At 38.7% G+C, this 17,550-nt stretch overlaps 1 protein-coding gene across 1 annotated transcript in view; it reads right to left on the bottom strand.

Annotated features, from left to right (window-relative positions):
* Positions 1-17,550, bottom strand: part of HCN1 (hyperpolarization activated cyclic nucleotide gated potassium channel 1) — a 186,040-nt gene that overhangs the window by 21,287 nt on the left and 147,203 nt on the right. The gene's annotated exons all lie outside the window — the stretch shown is intronic.

Genomic DNA, 17,550 nt, shown 5'->3' with positions numbered 1-17,550 from the left:
AACAAAAAAGAAAAGTTCTTGAAAGGTGTATGTGCCTGAAAAGTCCTTTACTTTTTCTCAGTAATCCAGTTGAGCTAATAAAATGTACTACTTCCATCTACAAAYTATGGTCTTTTTATGTGTAGATCACCAAAGTCCATTTATGACTGCACAGAATAGCTTAGCTTTGTTAGGTCACTTCCACCTATTATTGCAAAAATCTAGTGTATAACTGTAACAATGCACATTTTTTTTCTAAGTATTTTTCCTTTACACTTTGATTTCAAAGGATGCAAAACTAAATCAATCTTTATTTCCTGATTATTGAGAGGAAGAAACCACATTACTAAGGAAACTTATTTTTTTCTTGGAAATAACTTGCCGATGAAGAATTACTGAACCATCATTAAGAGAGAACTATAGGAAAAAGGATTATATTTATGGATTTGGGGCTGTTTAAGCAGGTTAGAGATGATTTCCTGTAATTTTTTAACCCATTGGTCAATTATAGTCAAGTTTGGCAGAAAGGAGGCATCTCACTGATACTAAGTTCTCACAGGTTTTATGACAGCAGGCAGTCAGGAGGACTAGGATTAGTATCCCACTGAGGGAATGACTACATCATTATCTAACAACTTGTTAAATGCCAGAAAATCTACATGTGGCATTGCAATGCAATATTCTTCATTTCTGGTGCACTGAAATTGTTCAAATTGCTCTGACACGTTCTGTTTAGTCATCTMTTCAGAGTGTATGACTTAAAAATAAACTTCGCTCAGAGGCCTTTCACGTAAGTAACAACAATTATGTACATTTTTTCTCTTTGAATGGGAATGCCATGACTTTCCCTTTTTCAATTACATTGATCGGTTTCAACATAGAGACTCTGCTTCAAATTTACTTACAAATATGGTTACTCTTCGATATCATGTCTAGAGCTGTGTCCAGAAACACTATTCTTTTCTCTTCAGGACTTGATATTTTGTCATTCTGTTAATATAGCTGGTTACYGTTTGTGTCTGTTTTAGAAAAGCTCCCTGTCTAGCCCCTTTGGTTATATACATTTTAAAGCCCAAGAATGCTCTGGTCTGAGGCAGYGTACATATCTGACCTACAAACAAAGTGCAAAACCTAAAAAAAACCCCTCTCTAATCTATAAAGCAAAGAGAGTCCATGGGATCTCAGTTGCCCTGAAAACCAGTGACCAGTCTGTCTATTTACATTTTCAAAGCCTTCCAGTTCCCAAGACCCCCAGTATACCTGGATACAACTTATCCACATGCAGCCAACTATGATAAGTGTAGGCAGAATGAAGGAAGGAATACTTAGGCCTTGCAGTCAAACAATGAATGAAATTCCAAATCTGTGAGGACTGTCCGGGCTGAGTCAAAGCAGGATTTTTTTTTTTTCTGTCTAGCTCTGTTCAACTCARATTAAGACAAGTCAACCCTAAACAGAGCATATGGTAGCTGGTATTGCTGTCTCATAAGAGAAAGCAATCTTTTTTTATGCATTTGCAATCAGAAGGGATAAAGATTTGACCAATTATATTTTCTTGGCGCTTCGTTGATTAAATGTTGGCCTTCTGCATACTTTTCTGTCATTCCCTTCTTGATTAGAATTTTCTATTCAACTCCTTATATGCATTTTTTATGCTTCAGTGATATTATTGCATTAAATTCAAATGCAGACAGAATAATCCTTTTGAGGCAATATGGTTCAACCAAACCTCCAATAAAGTCATTCTGATGAATGATATCCATCTTTTTCCCAGCTTGTTAATTGATTTAATGGAACTTAAGAGAAAGCAGTTCTGTGCATCTCAAGCTCCTCTTTGGATTGTCCATTATATTTAGAAGATTAAAAAAGAGAACAAGAAAGAGAAAAGCCACTATCTATTCACTCTTTCATTCATCCAACTGTTTATTCATTCTTTAACTATTTTAAAAAGGAATTTAGCTTTCATCTTCTTCAATGTTCTGAAATGTTCTATGCTTCTCAAGTTCGATTTCCAGCTGGGAAAAGGACGAGTGGCTTTAAAATAGGAGCAGCAATACAGCCAATGTTTTAAAGCAGTCTGTAAAAGAGAGATAGCCAGTCTAATTTCAAAACCAGAGAAGTCCTGATAATTCAGATAAGTGCTTAAAGTTTGGGCCAGCTGACCAATCTCTGCTTCTTGAAGGTTTTCCCTTTTGAACTGTTCTGCTGGCCAAATCTCTTCTATGGATGCTTTCAGTATACATACATAGTTTATTACAGAAGGTAATATGGAATTAGTGCTGTACCGTAACAGCAGCTGCTGTAGAGACTGTTCTCTCTTATTAACTGAATAAATAAAGTGCAATTTGCAAAAGCATTTAACAATCATTATTTTAGTTTTCTGCCCTGGCTAACTAAATATYTTCCTTCCAATTTGTGTGTGTATGGTGGAGTTTTGTATTTACTAATCCTATACAGTATTTAAAAATTAGTGTCCTGGGGAGGGGACAATTAAGACTGAAATCTTTGTTAAGTAGGCATTTTAAATACAGAATTTGCCCATTATGCCAATGAGAATAGATTTAAACACATGTATTTTAAAACTGTAGCAGAAAATGAGAGAGATGTGAAGTTGGAAAAATCCTATTGGCACCCATATCTTATTGGTATACACATGATATCCATATTTTGTGTTAGCACATGGAAGAGTGGCATGAGTTAGACACCATATTTGCTGTGCAATGAACGAACCACACTTCATGTTTTTCTAAATATCACTTTCAGTAATTAAGAAATAGGATAAAGTTTTGCTAATAATCACAAATCTTTGTCTACTCAGCTTGCTCACAGGTCAGTATCTACTGCAGCAATGCCTTCCCACTGCCTTTGGAGCCTCCAGTCACCTCGTCCATCTGGTCATCTGGAAAATATTTTCACTTCTATGCATTTCACTGAAACTCCAGTGCTTACACTTGCCATCACCAGTCAATATGTGGTTGATCTCATATCATATGTGATCTGTGTGGCAGCTCCTATTTTCATATACTACATCCTCCCAAAAAATAGTTCAATTGCTACTTACAGCTTTGCTCAATGAAGACCACCTCTTATATTCACCAAAGTAAGTGAAATTTCCCCTGATCGCCCCAAGAAAAAGAGTTTTGTTTTGGAATAGTCCTGGCAAGAGTACTGCCAGTCTCAGGACAGTGCTTGATTCACCTGACAACAAGGCACAGTAATTGTGCATGAGAGAAAGAAAAAGATGAGACAGTGAAATTTCACAAAGGCAGCCTGAGTCAGACTTGTGTGAATTATTATGTAAAATATATTGATTGGGGTGTTTTATTGTGTAAAACTTGTCAGTCAGAATGCAGGACAGCCTGAAGAGTTTCTCTCACTTGAGAAAGGGAAGGCCATGAAGAAAATAACTTGTGGATAAAAACAGACAGGAAAAAATCTGTGTTTGAAGCTATTGGGAATGACTGGGGCCTRAAACAAAGTATGAAGTAAAGAATATGTGAAAAATATAAATATGCTTTAGAAAAAAATGAAAATCTATGGTTTGGATACAAATTCTTGTGTTGTTTCTGATTTGAACTTGCTTGATCAAGATCAGAAACTGAAGCTCTAAATGCTTCCATGAAGAGTTTATTGTGTGCTCAGAAACCAGCAAGGAATTCCTTCTGCCATTTCACCTCTCCCTCTTTGTTCTCCCTTCTTCATGAAGTCCTCCATGAACTGGAACCCAAATGGCCAAAACTGAGCAAGAACAAAGTTCTCAAGAGAATGCACTTCATCTACAGCCTTTGTGTAYGGTTTAGTTGACACAGTAGCACCAACACAAGGCAAACAGTTATTTAAAAATCAGTGGTGATTTGTTCCCTGAGTTATTTTGCAGGTCTCAAGCAGCTCTGGATGAGAAAAACAGTTGTCTTGTTAATTTCTAGGTTAACACTTACTCTTCTTATTATGAACTAGAAGCCCATTGGTTCAAAGGCTCTCTCTATAAATTTATTAAGTGGCTTAAATTAAATCTTACTGATCATACTGGATAAATCCCAGTTAGCTGAGACTGGAATATCCACCATGAAATTATGTTTAGTGTTTTTAAGTTCATTTTAGTTTGCATCTAATTTGATTTGTAATTATTCAATGAAGGCCTACTTTATATTATATGGGAGAAACATCAAACTCTTAACTTTACCTAACACACAAAATTTAGACATCATTACATAAATGTGTATTCCACATTTAAAAGTGGTAAAAAAGAGCTGTTGTAACAAATTAGAGTTATTTCAATTTCTTAGGCAAATGTGTGACAGGACCCTGAATGCCTGTGTGTGTATGTGCTAGAATATTTACAATGCCAGCTATAGATGTACACATCTATATATAACAGAAGGATATAAAAAGAAAGATAAGGAGAATGCACAATCCCTTTCTAATTCTGACTCGGCCTTCATCACTGCTTTGCAATGTGAACTGGGACAAGCTAATTGTAATACCATTTGAATATGCCTTCTAAAGGAAGCTACTGACAAGGGTGCTGGAGTGGGATCAGGTGCAAGAGCTTAGTGRTCTTATGTTGTGAGTAGCAACTTACGATACAGGTGTAAGAAGCCCATGACCCATATTCTGGCCCAAGCATGCAGAAGTAGAAAAATAAAGTGCTGATTTTAGAGCCTTCATTTACAGTGAAATRTGAGGACGATGCTCAGTTGTAAAGGTGAAACATGGAGAGCTGGCTCCAGAAAARTTATCAGCAGATAATAAAAATGAAGGTGAAGTTTCTGGGAATAATTTAGCMGAGTGTCACCCAGACAGCCCTCAAGACAGAATTTGCTTGAGAGTACCACTTTGGCTAATATCGGTAGCTGCAGGGAAAAGAGATGAATAAATGGCAAGGGAGTTGTAAAGAGTGGAAAAAATTCTGAGGAGTGCAAATGGTGACAGCAAAAACAGCCTCAATATCAGATCATGTGGAGCAAAGAGAAGGCAATCTGGCAGGAGCAGACTACTAATGTGTATTAGTAGTAACAGCTAGAGTAAAAGTAATGCATCAGACTTTAAACATCCAGTAGGCGGAGAGACTAAATAATGGCACAGCATCAGAGTAACAGAGTCACTTTACACCTAGGAGCCAAGTCACAGTCAAGACTTGACAGATCAAGGATGCACAGGACAACCTCAGCATTTGTTCATCCTGAAAAGTCGTGTTCTGTAGAACATGGAGAAGAAGCAGCTGTGTAAATAAAAAAACAAGAAACCAGGGGAGATATCTACAGCCTTCTGCTGTCTACATTTACTGCTGTTGCTCTGTTTGCTCTCTGAATGCCCTCACTTAGGCCTTAAATACCTGTGCTTGTGCTTCTCCTCCAGGATTGGACATGTACTAAAAAGCTAAGGGGCACTCGTGAACTGCCACGAGCATCTGTGCATGAGACCAGCCAGCCTYGGGATGCAGGTCCTTACATCAGTTTAATATTCTTTCCCAAAACAATTTCAGTTCATCTGCTTGCCCGAAATTTAAAACTTATTCAACTATTAATAGCATTTAATTAAATTATATATGTATATATATATATATAATTTAGTTGCTCACTTAGTGAATTAAACATAGGCTGAGGTTTATTTCCATAAGAAATATATTCCTATAATTTATTCAGAAAGTTCTTCAAATGATCTTTAGACTATATTTTAAATCTCTACCTTTATGAATAAATTTATCTATATTGATTTTATATCATAGGAGGACCCCTAAACCCTTGTAACGACAGTTCATTTTAAGGTAATATATTACAAATATTGTCTGGTGGCATAGGAAATATGTGCTGAGATATATGGCAACAGTAGAAACAGAGAAACCATTTCAGAGTACTTAATGCACAGTATGTACTTAGMACAGTGCTAAGATATCAATAAAGTATTGCAAAGCATTCTTCTCACATAGAAAAAACATGTTTGCATGTATGTGCCAGAATATATGTATATATGTGTCCGTATCTATGTGTATATATATATATATATATATATATATATATATACATATGCATATATACACTCTCCCATACAAGTATTTTTATGTGGACATGGACATAACTGTATGTCTACAAATGTACACATTTGTACACTAAATGAAAAAGAAAATCTTACATGTAACTAATTAATGTGACCCATTAGAACTATATTTCAAATTAGATTTAGTTATCTATTTAGAGGTTAATACAATTCACATAAGAGCATGTGCTTGTATAACCCAAGTTATAATCTCCAAGCAAAGAGGTGAGAGGAAAGAAGATTCTGCTCCGAGTCCCAATTATGTTCTTTGGAAATGAAATGTCCTGATGTTCTATATTCTGCAAGGACACATGATCTGTATCTATTTTCAGTGAACATCTTCTCACATGGTGGCCTAAAAATAGGCCAGCCATGAACTTTAAATAATGGCTCAGGAAGGGTATTAACCTCTTTCTCACATTCTAAGTTTGTCCCATAGCTGCAAGTATCAATAGTATGAAGAACGTATCTGGTGTTAGAGAATGACAAAGCAAGCTACATACACCTCATTTCTGCCTCTCTACAGATGTCTTTGCCTCTTAATTCCCTTCAAGGTCTGTTACATACATTAAGCTGTCTGCACACAATGCTGACAGCATTTGTCTTCCTGTACATAGTGAATCTGTTTTCTGCCAGGTGTTAAAAAGCGTGAACTACTTCATTTCCAACCCAGCAGAGTGGGAGACTTTCTACTCTTGGTGAAACACGGATGATTGTGAAAACTTGTCTTTTTCATAAATACACAAGGTTTATTCAATGTGTGACAATGATTGGAACATTGAGTTGCTGCATTTTTGTTCTGAGGACTGTGAATAWCTGTATTAGCTGTATTTCCCAAATCATCTATTATAACTCCCAAAGCATAATGCAGATTTTTCTAATGTTTCTCAACAATCCTGCTCTTTCCTTAYTTCTTTAATGGACACAGATACATGGTTGCTTCCTAGTTTTCAATTTAGTAAAAGAAAAATYCTCACTATGAAGTAAACTTAATTTTTAATACAGGTAAGGGATATTAATGAGATCACAAAAATAATAGTTTTCAGTGGCCATACATGCTAAAACAAAAATTGCTAATTGCAAGGAATGTGGCTTTTCTTTAAATTGATGCATTTGCCACACAGGTATTTATTTTATCCACAAGATATTTTAGTCTTCTAGCAAGGCATCATCCATTGCTTCAAACGTACCACAGTCAGTGCACGAACATGGAGTGATCAGGTCTAAACTTGCAACTGTTCATGTTTTAGGGCACCTCATTAATATCCTTTCAACCAATCACAGTTTTTTTTTTGCTTCTCTCAAGTGAGGGAAAAGAAAAATGGAKTTATTGAGAAGAAAATTAACATAGTTCTCCACAGAACAAGCTGGCAGATTAAAATCCTTTTCAGGGAGCTCCTTGCCCATCAGTGCTCCACTGTTACCAAGGCTGGCTTAGGACYCAGGGCTACCACTCAACCAGGTCAGGGTGAAGTTATCATGAAAGAGGGAGTGGGGACAGATAAAAACATTGCCTTGAACTCAGTCCAGGAGCTACCAGGAAGTCTGTACCTGTACTTACRATGTCAGGCTCCTCGTTTTGCATCAGTTTTTAGTTTCACTCATTTCTGAGGCTCTCATCAATCACTAGAAGTATCACATACTAAGTTCCTTCAGTGTTAGACCCTTATCTTTAAATGAAACAAGTGTAATTCAACACCTCGTGAATCCATATCTATGCTATATTTCATTATCTATCCATTTATAATAATTTCAATTTTTTTTATTCAATTCCCATTTCCATTTAATCCCCTATATAAAAATTCTTCATCAAAAGAAATTATACTTCCAAAAGGTTATTTTGCAATTACAGAGGAGACTCCTGATTTTTCATGTACTAAAAATTTCAGAATTTCAACTTTGACTTACCTGCAAGACAATTTCTGGAGAAAAGATTTTACRTATTTGCTTATTGTATTTTATAGATTAACAGCAACAACACAAAACTACAGCTTGAGTTTTGTGCAGGTTTCAAAGTATTGTACGATTTTTTTGGTTCAGGTAGTACTAGGATGAAAGTAAAACAATGATTTAGCCTTGACTTGAAGTGCAGAATTTAACTTGGGTTACTTCCCACAGCTTTAACTAGATTCACCTTCCTAAACCGCTGGTGTACCAACTGGAAATTAGGTTCATAAATGTGCATTCAGAAGAGATTTTGTGCTCTTGTTTTTTGCTCTCCTTGTCTTTGCCTTTGAGATCACATGCTTTTAAAAGGCAACTCCAGATTTATGCATGGGAAGTGCTGTGCACCCTTCTGTATGCTGTTACTACCATAATGTGCAACTGAGTGCATAAAAATAGGCACATGCATTCGCTTCTGCATCCAACAGTTCATGGCATATTTATCTCCTCTTGCTGGCAGTGAGTCACAATTCTAAGATTTATTTGTGGTGACTTTCATGGGCAGTGCCACATTTCAATGTTGCCCCCACAGCACAGAAACTTTTGTATTACATGCCCCCCACAGCATTTTTACTGACTCCTAACAAATACACTTCAAAAGCCTGGCATGTTGRTTTTGCTTGGMACAGTTTTTGGTCGTGGGGGGCCCACAAAAATGGCTCCTGTGAGAAGCCTCTGGAAGCTTCCACCATGCCTGGCAGAGCCAGTTCCTGATGGCTCTGAAGATGGACAGGCTGCTGGCCAAGGCTGGGTCAGCTGGAGAGGTTCATTACGTCTCTGTGACGACGTATTGAAGAAGAAATGAAAACAAAGACCTGTGGAGTTTTCTCTAGCCACAGAAGGAGCAGGAGGTGAGGACATGTGAGGGAAACAAYATGGAGACACCAAGGTCAGTGAAGAAGGAGGGGGAGGAGCTGCTCCAGGCACAGGAGCTGGGGTTTCTTTGCAGGCCGTGGTGACCGTGGTGGAGCAGGCTGTCCCCCTGCAGTCTATGGTGACCATGGTGGAGCAGGCTGTCCCCCTGCAGTCCATGGTGACCATGGTGGAGCAGGCTGTCCCCCTGCAGCCCATGGTGACCATGGTGGAGCAGGCTGTCCCCCTGCAGCCCATGGTGACCATGGTGGAGCAGGCTGTCCCCAGCAGCCCATGGGAGAGATGCCCACAGCAGAAAGGGTGGAGGCCTGAAGGGGGCCATGATCCAGTGGAGAGTCAGTGGAGAGAGGGGGCCCTGTTCCCARGCTTGCACCCTGTGGGGATTGCACCCYGTGGATGAGTGACCCACGGTGCAGCAGTTTGGGGAGGATTGTCTGCCCGTGGGAGGGACTCACATTGGGGCAKTTTTGGGAGGACTGCTGCTCATGAGATTGAACCACGCTGGAGAGGTTMATGAGAACTGTCTCCTGAGGGAGGGACCCCATGGCGCAGCAGGGGAAGGACTTTCTCTCCCTGAGAAGAAGAAGATCTTCCTGATGAACTGATCAAACCCCTCACACCCTGCTCCCTCCGCTGTCGGTGGGAAGGAGGGAGGCATTGGGGAGAAAACATGTCTTTTAGAGCTTATTTTACTCATTATCCTCCTCTGACTCTGCTGGTAATAAATTCACTTTGTAACTCCTAAGTTGAACCGGTTTTGCCCTTGCCGTTGTCTCCTGGTCCTTAACTTAACTCGTGACTCTTCAGTTTAATTTTTTTCCTCTCCTCTGCCCAGCTGTGGCAGGGCAGAGCGAGTGAGTGGCTGTCGTGGATGCCTGGTGTTTAGCCAGTGTCCAAATCATAACACCTGCTTTTTGAATTTATATGCCTTAGTGAAAATTCAAGGAAAAATGTTCATGCTTACTCACCTCCACTGACRAGATTCACAGGAAAGGGATATGGGCATGTCTATACTGTGCATCCCTGTCTTGTCTAAAATATGTTTTCTACTGGAGTCCTGGATGCATCCTGCCCTCTGCTTTCCCCCTTCCCATTCCTGCTTTCATTATGGAAGTGCCATGACTTTTTATTACAGAAGTCTATGAGGGGAAAATGGAGAACCCTGGTAGGTATCAGAGTGCCAGATTCTGCATCTCCTAATCTTGATTTAAGAGAGACAATGTAATTTCCAATTCTGGATCAAGAATTTTAATTTCCTTTTATTCATTTATCTTTAGTTATTCTCTTAAGGGTTCAGAGGGGCATATGTTAATTTCTGCTGTTTTACTGTAATGGATTCACAGTCACAGTTGAGGGGTTAGGGCAAAAGATCATTCTGTTTTAGCTAAATAAACCCAAAATTTCCACATTCTACCAAAAAGGACACATGTGAAGCAAAAGCAAACACGGTATTAAAAGAATGTGTTTACACAAGAAGAACTCAGGAGTTATCTGAAGTATGCCATAGTTATTATTTTTAATCTCCTAAAAATCAGCTATCTCTAATTGCAACAGCATATTTAGATCTGACAGAAATTAACACCTTGTGGAGGCACCAATATGCTGCAACCCCTCGCGGCTTTCACCAGAAACTGCATGGAAATTAAAAAAAAAAACAACTTTACATCCACTGCCCCTAGCACCACCTGGGTATCAATTGCCTGAGCAATTCTTTGGTCTGTTAAAAACTGAGAGATGACAGACACTTGGAAGCATGATCTTGGGTGTAATAAGGCCATGGGTGAATTTTGGCTCTGCAGGACAGCTGCTGTTCTCTCATTGCACTGGACCTGGTGCCCACAAAAAACCTTTCTGATTCTGCTCTTCAGATGCCTGAATAGCAGCTCAGACAGGAGCAGGCACAGACTGGATTGCTCTTCTGTTAACAGGATTTGATCTCCCTCACAGCATTCTGCTTGCATCTAAATAGTTTGGAACTTTTCTCAACTTATCCTTTCTGTGAAACTACTGAACTTTGAAATGGGCATTTGATTTGGATTACRTGTTTGAAGTGCTCAGGAAAGAACGGTCATGTCTGAAATATTTATTAAACAATTACAACAAAGGAATCTTGTAGGTGCAGTAACATGACTATTCAAAATTGTAACCACTGAGAAGTGCTGTGTATTATTATCTGTATTATTGGAAGCAGTCAGATCTGGGACTTGTCAAAGCATGTCTCAGCTCGGGATGGATTTGCTAATAAAGCATGTCAAACACAGAAAGGATGGCGATCACAGTTCCTGAACACGTGGGACAGCAATGGAAGGGGCAGACAATTCAGCCGCAGCATGTACACTGTGAATGTGCACACACCAAAGGCAAACACACCCTCCAGAGCTCAGCAAATCAAACCTCATTGTCTTCGGTCCCTGGGAAACAGCCTTCAGTGGGCACACTGCTTGTTACCATGTCACACCTGCTGGGGAAAATCACCTTAAAACACGATGGTGATTGCCTGCCCATTTCCATTTTAAAATGGCCATTTGCTACTATTTTAAATTTTAAAAACTTCATTATAGTTCCTTCGGAGGCCTTTTCTTTCAGGCTTGTATACTTGGACTTCAATTTACAGTGTATACTTGGACAGGCATAATTTACACAGGTATTTGAAAAACACCAATTTTCTTTTTCATCATTTGTCAGATAAATAATGCTGTGGTATAGCAGCATTTATTCTGTAAGACTGACATGCTGCATAATTCACTCATAATTCAGAACTCCAGAATATGAACTACAGTTATACTTTRTCTGTGCCTCTCAGAAAAACAAACTAACAACAACCCCCTTTAATTCACCAGTTAAAGATAAGGAGATATTTAAATTACTTCCAATGTGACTATGTCTGTAATACTGATGCATTTTTCTTAGTTCCTCTCGTTAAGCTTCATACTGCATATCAAAATTCAGAAAAGTACATTGGATTGCAATGAACTAATTACCTGTCTTTCATGAGATAAATTAATGGACATAAGTTGTTATAGAATCAAATCTCCAAAAGTAAATATTTCCCRGACACTTTACTGTTTTTTAATAAAATAATTTGATTTTTTACCATTATTTTAATATTTGAGACACCATAGCCCAAWATCATAATGACTACATGATTAAAAATGTTCAAAGCATTCTGCCGTTTAATAATGCCATGTTTTGGCTTTATACATATACTGTGGAGATGCTTCGTCTTTTGTGCACAGGATTATACTACAGTCTAAATAAGAATATATTGCTTTGATATTTCTACAGATATATACTAAATAAAAAGAAAAATAGTAAAAAAGGAGGTAAGTTTTAATGGGAAAAAGGAGAAGGTCAAGGATTAGGAAAAAACACCAAGGCTGCCAAATTGATAACTTTAAAATTGACAATCCTGATTTGCCTACATATACCAAATCACCTAGTTTAGGTCCAGTTTTCACTTAGATTCAACATGAAWTACAAATCCAGTAATGGTAGCTTTCCATCATTTTGTTGTGAGAGTACTTTCCTCACAAGAACTGTCACAAAATGCCAATCCTGACGCAGCACTAAGAGCTGCCCACGATGTTTCTCGGAACCTTATCCCTGACTCATTAGGCTGTAATAGGTACCACAATGTGCCTGCACTCACTGTCCCTGTGGGAACAGCAAAGGTCAAGGACTTCACACAGGTCTGCTCAGTTCCAGAAACAGCACCATGCAAAGGTGAAGGAGCTTGTTAAAAAGAAACTACAAAAAGCTTCTTGTGGTCTGGTTCTAAAAGTTTCTGCTGGAGAGCAATATTAAGGGATACCCCTAAATAAACGCATAAAATAATGTATTCATTACCTCTTAAAGTTAGTYTTTACCATTGCAATTAAAAAAAGTAAACTCAGTGGTGGGTAATGATTAAAAAGAAAATTAATGTTAGGAATGATTTCTACCATTATAGCGTCAGTACTGGTACTCTCAKCTCTAAAAGGCTATAATAGACCCAGGGAAAAAAATTGAAAATGGCGAAAAGAATGATCGAGCTTCCATGCAAGAAAGAATTAAGTAGAATATGTCTCTTTACCATCAAAAAAAACCCCGGAGTTTAAGGATGTTATCATATAAGTCTATAAAATCATAACTGGCATGCAAAGAGTTGGTAGAACTGACTATACTATCATTTTTGTCACAAGAATTAATGGYCATCAAAACCAAAAAGCATTTAAGGCCAAATTAAATACAAAAGAAGGTGGTGGTTTCTCAAGCAGGTGAGTTAGGTCTGTGCTCCTTGACAAAGGATGGTGTGGCTGCAGAGAATATGTAGATTAAAGAATGCAAAGGAGTAACTGGAAGAGATGTGKGTTAAAAGGATTATGCTGTGGTCAAATCACATCAGTCTCAGAGTATCCCTCGACATGAAAATATTGTGAGTCTAGGAGAGACATTAAGGGACACACATGTCCTGTTCTTGCTCTTCCATGGACATCCACCTACAGCCACTGCTGGTGAGGCTGGTAGCTCAGACAAATGCCAGAGCTGAGTCTCTTTGATGTATACTCAGTTACAAGATGGACTGGCAATGTATATGTATTTAAACTATTATAATTCAAGTGTCATTTTGGACTACGTTTCTCTTAGGTGGGTGTGGGTTTTGTTGTTTTTGGCTTTTTTTAACTTTTTGTCCATCTCCATTTCAAGTTATGGCAGTTACTAAAAACACTTTTGGCATTAAGACCTTCTGAGGCCAAATGATGTTCAAGCCTTGCAAGTAAGAATTACAGTCCAAAAATTGTRTAGTATCTCTGTCTGCTGAAGAACTACAGATGATATTTATATAAGGGAAACATGCTAATGGTTACCAATTTCTAATCACTACCTCAAGAAACAGAGAAGAGAGACAGTAAACTGCAAATGTATTAAAGAGAGAATTCATTTCACATGTCGACTGCTGTTTGAAGATGCAGCCTTTTTTCTAAGCTAGTCAGCCAGGTTTTCTTTACCGTGAGAGCATGTGTGTGTGGGTGGTAGGTGCAGAGAGAGCCTGATGATTATCTCAGACTTGTTGCAGAACTTGTATGAAGCTACAGATAGGTTTGATGAATCCTACCTACATGGCCTCTAAGAAGAAATTGAAAATCTTTCAAACCTACCAGAATTGTAACTGCCAGGAGTTTCTTGATTATCTTATTCTTGAAAAGACTGGACGCTTACTATCAGATAAGTCTAACTATGAAAAAGGGAATATGCTTTTCAGTTCAAGGGAAATTTCTGAATTTAATGAAAAGAAGCCCTTATCCTGCCTGTACTTTGTCAGAGAGCATRTGTCCTTATAAGCAGGCACATAACATGTTGCAGTTCATGGTTAATTCAGTTTGAGTGTGTAGAGCTAAGAGCATCCAATTAACTACATTACCAGTGGACTAATGGACCCAAATTGTGCAATTAACTAAACAGGGRAGAATATAGAGATTTTCAGTCTCAAAAATGTCTGCTTTAGTTCCCACTCATCAAACACAATCTCTTTGTTAATACCAGATTATCCTTGAAGGACACAGGTCAGCCATTAGTTGGTTTACTCAGATTTGAAGCACTTAGACAGAGCCTAGTACAATTTTAAAATGTTCAGGATTCCTTTTTCCCCTTTTTTATGAAGGCTTAGCTAATTACCCACAATGAACATGACATTATTTCTATTACCTAGCAATGCTAGGCACTCACACACGTGCATCACATCTTTTCTCAGATTTTCATTATTTTAATCACCCAATCTACTATGAATGTTCCATACTTAATGTTCAGAAGCTCATTAAAATGAACATCCATCCTCTCTTACAAAGAAAGTAACCTCTGCTCTCAAGGGAGGTGATTGTCTTGCTCTGCTTTGCACTGGTGCGACCTCACCTTGAGTCCGGTGCGCCGTTTTGGGTGCCACAATGTAATAAAGACATTAAACTATTAGAGGGCAGCTCACAAGGATGGTGAAGGGCCTTGAGGGGAAGCCGTGTGAGGAGCAGCTGAGGGCACTTGGTGTGTTCAGCCTGGAGAGGAGGAGACTGAGGGGAGCCCTCAGTGCAGGGACAACTTCCTTGTGAGGGGAAGAGGAGGGRCAGACACTGATCTCTGCTCTCTGGTGACAATGACAGGTCCCAAAGGAACGGTCTGAGGCTGTGTCAAGGACGTTTAGGTTGGACATGAGGATAAGGTTCTTCACCCAGATGTGAAGTTGGGCRCTGGAACAGCTCCCCAGGGCAGTGGTCACAGCACCAGCCTGACAGTCCAAGGAATGTTTGGACAATGAGCTCAGGCACAGGGTGTGACACTTGGAGTGTCCTGTGCAGGGCCAGGAGTTGGACTGAATGATCTGTGTGAGACCCTTCSAATTCAGCACATTCTCTATGGTTCTGTAAGCATATACAGCTTTACTACTAGCATTTATCATGTAAGAATTATTTTTACACCAGATTTCCACTGCTAATTCTATGTACTTTAGCTATTTTTAATGGTTGAATGATCATATTTATATCATGCATAATTACTTTCCTGCTAAAAAAAMCCCAAAATTTTAAAATGTGGATCAAAAAGGTCACCACTCCTAAAGAGTGCATAGCTCTGGAAAATTTCAGCCCATACAGTAAATCTGAAAGGATGATAACAAAGAGTAGTGAAAACCCTGCAATTCCTTTCATAACATTTCTTGATGCTATAATTATGAAGCAGTTTGTATGGTTTCTTTTGTTCTGCTTACTCCAAGTGAAGAAATAATGGTTTCAKATTAGTATCTTTGTCAGAAGCTACCTTCATCAAGCTAAGTATGTCCTGTGGAGACTCTGAATGTTTACCTTATGCTAAATTCCATAATCAAATGTAGGATAAATTAAAAACTTAAGAAATGCAGCTAATAATTATTCTTCAGAGAKGCAGCTAGGGTATCTGTGCTATCACCTATTGTAGCCTTGTGCAGTTATTGGTGTGTAAGATGGTAAACCCCATCCAATATATGAAATACAGCATTTCACCTTTAAAAATGTCTAATTTATTATCCATTACATCAAAAAGCCATTGCCTGCACTACCAGACTGCACATACTGAAGTGGTGGCTAAAACTGAATCTGAAGCTATTAGCTAAGCAAAATATCTAGATKGTGTTTTCAAGGTACAGTGTATAAGCTGCAATGAAAATTTGGACAGATTCATTGAGAAACCTGTTCTGGCATTGCCAGTRTCCAGTTCTTATTTTTTCTCTTTTTTCTTTTGACCTTTCTCTGGAACACTACTGTGTTCTCAGCAGGTCAGTGTGAAACCTGATTGTAGCTAATTTTTTCTTATATAATAGAGAGAAAAGAGAAGACCTGCTAAGTACAGCATAACCAGCAAAATCAGAAACCAGTCCTTCCATGAAATTCTGTTCTTCTTTCATGTTTTTATGGGCTCATTAATTTTTGAATTTTTCTATGCTTGATCTCTCCCAAGAAGTGCTTTTTAATGGTTTTTTATGGTTGACCAAATTTGCCTTGCTTCTAAGCCATAAGAAATAAAGGAGGGGAAGGGGACAGGGCTTAGGGAGGGAGGGTGGAAGAGATGAAACAAAGAGGAAGGCAGGAAAAGCAGAAAACACAGGTTATTAGAGTGCCACAACTGCAAATTGCTGTTAGTAAAACAGTATTTTTCAATGGAAGGGTATTAGGCTTCACTTTTGGAGAAATGCTTTCCTTAGAATTCGGAACAGATGAAACTGTTTCTGATGTCAGTGACTGATGTGCCTGTACATTCTTCTGTTCTCTTAACAAAACACGAGCTCCATGCTTGCCAAGATTCATGTTTTGACTGTCACTGTAGTCTAAGGATAATTCCCACACATTCCTGCCCCACATGGCTGGTTTTTATAGTACATTTTCCTCTTGACATTTCCAAAGCTACCAAGGGGGGCCACGGTGTTAACAGGTAGTGGCAATGCAGAAGCCAGGGCCCTCTACCTTCACTCCAAAACCAAACCCACGATATAAAGAAAGGATTCAGATTATATCAATATTAGGGAATTAAGTAGGCCCAGGATCTGAATTTAGTCACGGACAATTACTTTGTTAGAGYAGTCATGGTTTGGCCTTATTTTGGCTTGAAGCCTCTAGCAAGGACCCAGCAATTTTGGGCAGCACTCATCATTCCCATTTAGCCATCTGTAGGAGGGAGGCTGCTATTTGACTTCCATAACCGAGATGTGGATAAGCTGTGACTTGGCAAGGCTTTGTTTCTTATTGACTGTTTTAAATATGGAACTCGATCAATTTTGGCAATGGATTGTATGACATGATTTCCCTTCCCAACCAAGCACAGGATCCAGTAGTACAGACAATCCACCACAGACCTAGGCTCTCCTTATGCCTCAAAACTCAAAAAAATCCTGACCAACATTCACATATCTTTCCAAAAGTACAGATGCCATCCTATGCTCTGCTGAGTGTTTATATATATACATTATACATAGCCATATATATACACACACAGAAACATATAATCAGCACCATTCCTCCAAAAGCCGAGCATCTTAAAAGGCATTACTTGGTAGCCCTGAAAATGACATAGATTTCATCACAGACCAGACTGCTCCACCTTTACTGCCCCCTTTTCTTGTTTCTTTTCTCCTTTCCCTGTTTATGCTCTCTTCTTTCTGAGTTTTTCAGCCTGCTTCTCCTCATTTGTTTTTCCCCTCTTCCTTCCGTGGAGGGTATCAGC

The sequence above is a fragment of the Malurus melanocephalus genome, unplaced genomic scaffold, assembly GCF_030028575.1.
Source record: "Malurus melanocephalus ecotype Western Australia unplaced genomic scaffold, MMel_1.1 scaffold_158, whole genome shotgun sequence".
NCBI lineage: Eukaryota > Metazoa > Chordata > Aves > Passeriformes > Maluridae > Malurus > Malurus melanocephalus.
This window is presented reverse-complemented; position numbering and strand designations above follow the sequence as displayed.